The sequence below is a fragment of the Triticum aestivum genome, chromosome 6A (genome assembly GCF_018294505.1).
Source record: "Triticum aestivum cultivar Chinese Spring chromosome 6A, IWGSC CS RefSeq v2.1, whole genome shotgun sequence".
NCBI classification, from domain to species: domain Eukaryota; kingdom Viridiplantae; phylum Streptophyta; class Magnoliopsida; order Poales; family Poaceae; genus Triticum; species Triticum aestivum.
The window spans coordinates 108999267-109005868 of NC_057809.1; positions in this window are offsets into that span (position 1 = coordinate 108999267).

Here is a 6602-nt window from a genome sequence, read left to right on the forward strand (position 1 = left end):
TTTCAAATACTTAGGCGAGTGCTGGACTACAGCTAAGCCCCCCGAGTGGGAGGGTCGCTCACCACTCGGTATGATTTTCAAATACTTAGGCGAGTACTGGACTGCAGCTAAGCCCCCGAGTGGGAGGGTGGCTCACCACTCGGTAGGATTTTCAAATACTTAGGCGAGTACTGGACTGCAGCTAAGCCCCCGAGTGGGAGGGTCGCTCACCACTCGGTAGGATTTTCAAATACTTAGGCGAGTACTGGACTGCAGCTAAGCCCCCGAGCGGGTGGCTGGCTCGCCACTCGGTAGGATTTTCAAATACTTAGGCGAGTACTGGACTACAACTAAGCCCCCGAGTGGGAGGCTGGCTCACCACTCGGTAGGATTTTCAAATACTTAGGCGAGTACTGGACTGCAGCTAAGCCCCCGAGCGGGAGGCTGGCTCACCACTCGGTAGGATTTTCAAATACTTAGGCGAGTACTGGACTGCAACTAAGCCCCCGAGTGGGAGGTTGGCTCACCACTCGGTGGGATTTTCAAATACTTAGGCGAAACGGGTTCGCAGCTAAGCCCCCGAGTGGGAGGCTGGCTCACCACTCGGTAGGAAATTATTTTTACAAACTTAGGCGAAACGGATTTGCAGCTAAGCCACCCACTGGGGGATTTCTCACGCAAACAAAAACAATAACAATCATTGGGAAAATTATAATGCTCTTGTCTTTGATAAATAAACTACAGGAGTTTTTCTTATTACATCTCATCCGAGTGAGAATTCAAGTATAAAAGGGGCGGAGTAGCTCCGCATTCCAGGCTCGTGGCTCATCAATCTGGCGATCGACGTTATAGAGGTGGTACGCTCCATTGTGGAGGACTCTGGTGACTATGAAGGGGCCTTCCCAAGTAGGAGCGAGTTTGTGTGGTTTCTGTTGATCCACTCGGAGGACTAAGTCTCCTTCTTGGAAGGCTCAACTCTTCACATTTCTGGCATGGAATCGACGCAAGTCTTGCTGATAGATGGTCGATCAAATCATGGCCATTTCTCTTTCTTCTTCCAGGAGGTCAACTGCGTCCTGCCGGGCTTGTTCTGCTTCATCTTCAGAGTAGAGCTCGACTCGGGGGGCGTTGTGAAGCATGTCACTCGGCAAGACTGCTTCGGCTCCGTAGACCAGAAAGAATGGGGTTCTTCCGGTCGATCGGTTCGGGGTTGTACTCAATCCCCAAAGAACTGATGGAAGCTCGTCGACCCATGCACCTGCTGCGTGCTTGAGATCACGCATCAATCGAGGTTTCAGTCCTTTGAGAATTAGGCCATTTGCTCTTTCCGCTTGTCCATCCGACTGGGGGTGAGCGACTGAAGCATAGTCGACTCATGTGCCCTGAGAGGCGCAAAAGGCCCTGAATTTGTCGGAATCGAAGTTTGACCCATTGTCAGTGATGATGCTGTGCGGAACTCCATATCTGAATATCAACTCTCTAATGAAACTGATAGCAGTGCAAGCATCAAGATTCTTGATAGGCTTAGCTTCAATCCATTTGGTGAACTTGTCGACTGCTACTAGCACATGAGTGAAGCCGCTCCTGCCCGTTCTCAGTGGTCCAACCATGTCCAGCCCCCAAACAGCGAAGGGCCAGACGAGTGGAATGGTTTTCAGGGCTGACGCGGGCTTGTGCGACATATTGGAGTAATACTGACATCCTTCACATTTGTCGACTATCTCTTTCGCCATTTCATTGGCCTTTGGCCAGTAGAATCCCGCTCGGTATGCTTTAGTCACAATGGTCCGAGAGGATGCATGATGAACATAGGTCCCCGAGTGGATATCATCAAGGATCATCTGACCTTCTTCTGGTGTTATACACTTCTGACTGACTCCAGTCGCGCTTTCTCTATACAACTGTCCCTTTATGACTGTAAAGGCCTTGGATCGACGGACGATCTGTCGAGCCTCTTCTTCGTCCTCTGGGAGTTCTTTCCTTAGGATGTACGCGATGTACGGTATTGTCCAGTCGGGAGTGATGACCAAGACTTCCATGATCAGGTCGACCACAGCTGGAACTTCAACTTCAGTCGGATCCGTGGCACTTTTTGGCTGCGGGGCCTCTTCAGTGAAGGGATCCTCCTGAACTGATGGTGTGTGGATGTGTTCCAAAAACGCATTGCTGGGAATGGCTTCTCTTTTGGAACCTATTTTTGCCAAATCATCAGCTGCTTGATTTTTCAGTCAGGGTATGTGATGAAGCTCTAACCCCTCGAATTTCTTCTCCAGCTTTCTCACTGCATTGCAATAACCAGTCATGGCTGGACTTCTGACGTCCCATTCCTTCATCACCTGATTAACCACCAAATCTGAGTCGCCATAGACCATGAGGCGACGGACGCCGAGTGAAATGGCCATGCGCAACCCATATAAAAGTGCTTCATATTCCGCCTCGTTATTGGAGGAATCAAAGTGGATTTGAAGAACATATCTGAGCTTATCTCCTCGGGGGGAGACCAACACCACCCCGGCACCAGAACCATTCAGCATTTTGGAACCGTCGAAGAACATGGTCCAATGCTCCGAGTGAACCTGAGTCGGCAGTTGCTGTTCAATCCACTCGGTGACGAAATCTGCTATTGCCTGGGACTTGATAGCTTTCTTTGCCTCAAACCTGATATCTAGGGGAAGGAGTTCAATCGCCCATTTTGCCACTCGACCAGTTGCATCTCTGTTATGCAGGATCTCTGACAATGGAGCGTCGCTGACGACTGTAATGGAATGATCAAAGAAGTAGTGAGCAACTTTCTTTGTGGTCATATAAATCCCATATACAAGCTTGTGATAATGAGGATATCTTTGCTTCGACGGGTCAAAACTTCAGAAATATAATATACTGGGCGCTGAACTTTGAAGGCTTTTCCTTCTTCTTCCCGCTCGACCGTAAGTATCGTACTGACGACTTGTCCCGTGGCTACGATGTAAAGCAGCAAAGGCTCCTTGCTGATTAGGGCAGCAAGCACCGGCTGGGTGGAGAGCAGAGCTTTGAGCTCTGCAAACGCTGCATCAGCTTCGGGAGTCCACTCGAACTTGTCGGACTTCTTCATCAATCGGTAAAGAGGCAATGTCTTTTCACCGAGACGAGATATGAATCGACTTAAAGCGGCCAAGCAACCAGTAAGCTTCTGGACGTCGTGCACTCACACAAGACTTCTCATTCGGAGTATAGTACCAACTTTTTCTGGATTGGCGTCGATTCCCCGTTCGGAAATGAGAAAACCGAGTAATTTTCCGCCAGGAACTCCGAATGTGCACTTTGATGGATTAAGCTTGATATTATACCTCCTGAGGTTGGCAAAGGTTTCAACAAGGTCAGTCAGCAGGTCGAAACCCTTCCGTGACTTGACCACAATATCATCCATGTATGCTTCCACATTCCGACTGATTTGAGTGAGCAAACACTTCTGAATCATCCTCATGAATGTGGCTCCGGCATTCTTGAGGCCGAACGGCATGGTAACATAACAGAAGCACCCGAATGGAGTGATGAAAGCTGTTTTTATCTCGTCAGGTCCATACAGACGGATCTGATGGTACCCGGAATAGGCGTCTAAAAAAGACAGTCGCTCACATCCCGCAGTCGAGTCGACTATCTGGTCGATGCGGGGGAGAGGAAAATGATCTTTCGGGCATGCCCGATTGATATGTTTAAAGTCAATGCACATGCGAAGTGACTTGTCCTTCTTGGGGACCATGACAACGTTGGCGAGCCACTCGTTGTGGTAGATCTCTCGGATGAACTCTGCTGCTAAGAGCCGAGCCACCTCCTCGCCAATAGCCTTTCTCTTCTGGACGGCGGACCGTCGGAGATGTTCTTTGACAGGTTTTATTTTTGAGTCGACTCATAGGCGATGCTCAGCCAGCTCCCTGGGAACACCTGGCATGTCAGAAGGCTTCCATGCGAAAATGTCCCAGTTCTCATGGAGGAACTGGATGAGCGCTTCTTCCTATTTGGAGTTGAGTGTTGTTGAGATATGAGTTGGAGCAGCGCTGGGATCGGTCGGGTGGATGTGAGCTATCTTCATTTCGCCAGACGACTGAAAAGTTGATTCTATAGCGGGCTTCTTGGCTCGCAACAAATCACTCGGGTCTGTAGTCTTCTGGTATTCCTGCAGCTCTACCACTGCCATCTGAGCATCAGCGATCTTTGAACCTTTCTAAAAACACTCTTCTGCTTTCTTCCGATTGCCCGTAATAGTGATCACACCTTTGGGACCAGGCATCTTCAATTTGAGATACACATAACATGGTCGAGCCATGAAGTGTGCATAAGCCGGCCTGCCCAAAATAGTGTGATACACACACTGGAAATCTACAACTTCGAACATCAACTTTTCTTTGCGATAATTCTTGGAATCACCGAAAACCACATCAAGAGCAATCTGGCCGAGTGACTCAGCCTTCTTTCCAGGAATGACTCCATGGAAACTCATGTTGCTGGTACTGAGTCTGGACATCGGAATGTCCATCCCTTTCAATGTCTCAGGATATAGTATGTTCAAACCACTGCCACCATCCATCAAGACTTTGGTCAGTCGAGTGCCTTCAATGACTGGGTTGACCACCAAAGCTTGCCTCCCAGGGGTGGCAATGTGCGTTGGATGATCGGACTGGTCGAATGTGATGGCAGTCTGAGACCACTTCAGATAACTGGGTGTCGCCGGAGCAACCATATTCACCTCTTGGTTGATAACTTTCAGTCGACTTTTGCTTTCAACATCAGCAAAAATCATCAAGGTGGAATTGACCTGGGGGTATCCATCGTCACTATCTTCCTTGTCCTCAACTTTGTCCGACTCCTTTTCCTTATCTTTGGGCTGCTTGCCCTGGAACTGCTGGATCAAGAGTCGACACTGTCGAGTGGTATGTTTCGGGTAAATGAAATTACCCTCTTCATCTTTCTTGGTGTGGATGTGACATGGTAAATCCAACACATCATTTCCGTCCTGGTCTTTAACCTTCTTGGGGTTCCAAGGTCCTTTGGGTTTCCCCTTAAACTTTCCTTGAGTTACAGCCAAGGCTTCCCCAGGAGCAGCTGGCTCGGCTTTCCGCTTCTGTTTCTGATTGGAATTTCCTCCGGTTTCTTGAGCGACTGACTTGAGCTTGCCACTCCTGAGTCGATCCTCATCTTCACCATTAGCGTACTTGGTGGCAATCTCCATCATCCGATGCAGAGACATATCTCCGGTTCGACCGAATTTCAGATTCAGTTCTCTGTACTTGACGCCTTCTTTGAAGGCACAGACTGCTTGGTGGTCAGGCACATTTTCTACCGTGTGATGTAACGTGATCCATCTCTGGATGTAATCCCTCAAAGTTTCATTCGGCTTCTGCACGCAAGACCGCAGTTCCGTCAGCCCTGCCGGCCGCTTGCATGTTCCTTCAAATGTGGTGACAAACACTCGGGCGAGATCTTCCCAAGTGTAAATGCTGCTGGGTGCTAACTGGTTCAGCCACGCTCTGGCCGAGCCCTCCAACATGAGAGGCAGGTGCTTCATGGCCACTTCATCATTGCCGCCGCCAATCTGGACGGCCACTCGGTAGTCTTCAAGCCAAGTATCGGGCTTGGACTCACCAGTGAACTTACTGACTCCAGTCGTCAACCTGAAGTTGGGAGGAATCACAGCGGCCCTGATGGCTCTACTAAAGCACTCTGACCTAGAAACATGTACTCTGCTGCTGGTAGGTGCATCTCTGTCGCGACCTTCTTGGTGAGCTCTGTTCCTGTCGACCAAACCTTGAACAAGAATCTATCTCGCATCAAAGCCTGGCTCCCTGGGGTCGACTGGAATCCTTCGCCCAACACTATGAGGGCGCCTGTCATCCTGCTGTCGAGGCGCATATGACCCGCTCCTCGGAGGAGGGGTGGGCACTCGACGTCGATCGTCACGATCGAATCGGTGATCATATTGTTCACGGTTCCCATACTGATTACGCCGGTCCCCACGTCCCTCACACCTCGGGGGCGATCTTGGGCTATGAGCCGACTGGACTGTGTCTGCAGCAACGGATATGCTATGAATCCTGTTCCGCGACTGAGAATTAGCGGAATTCTGGTCTCCTGCTGCCCGGAGCAACGCTCTGATCTGCAGCAAGCCTCTGCCAGCCTCCGACTGGGAAGGCTGGATCGACTCTGCTATACGGGCTGCAGCTGCTAAATTCTAAATCGGAGTTCGATATACCTGCGGGGGCGGAAAGAGTTGACGTCGACTGGATTCTGGAACCCGTTGTTGCACACGCTCGTCGAGTGCTCGCTGGAGGTTCTCCAGTCGAGTGCGCTCGGCCAAGTTTGCTAGGCGCGCGTCCTCCAAGGCACGAGCCTCGGGGGTTTCTCCAACGATAGGAGTATGAAGTGCATCCATGTTCCGGCGACAAAGTTCTTCTCTCTGCAGCGACGTGAGAGGCTCGGGGAGATATTCCTCATGGGGACACGACGAGTCGCCTCCACCTGCGCCTCCGTCGGTGCGGGGAAAACCGGGAGGACTGGGCGGTCCATCGACCATCAGAACCTCCGCCGCCGGATCACTGCTGTCGCACTCAGATGCGGTCTCTGCGGAGCCAGTCGACAGATCGAACAGG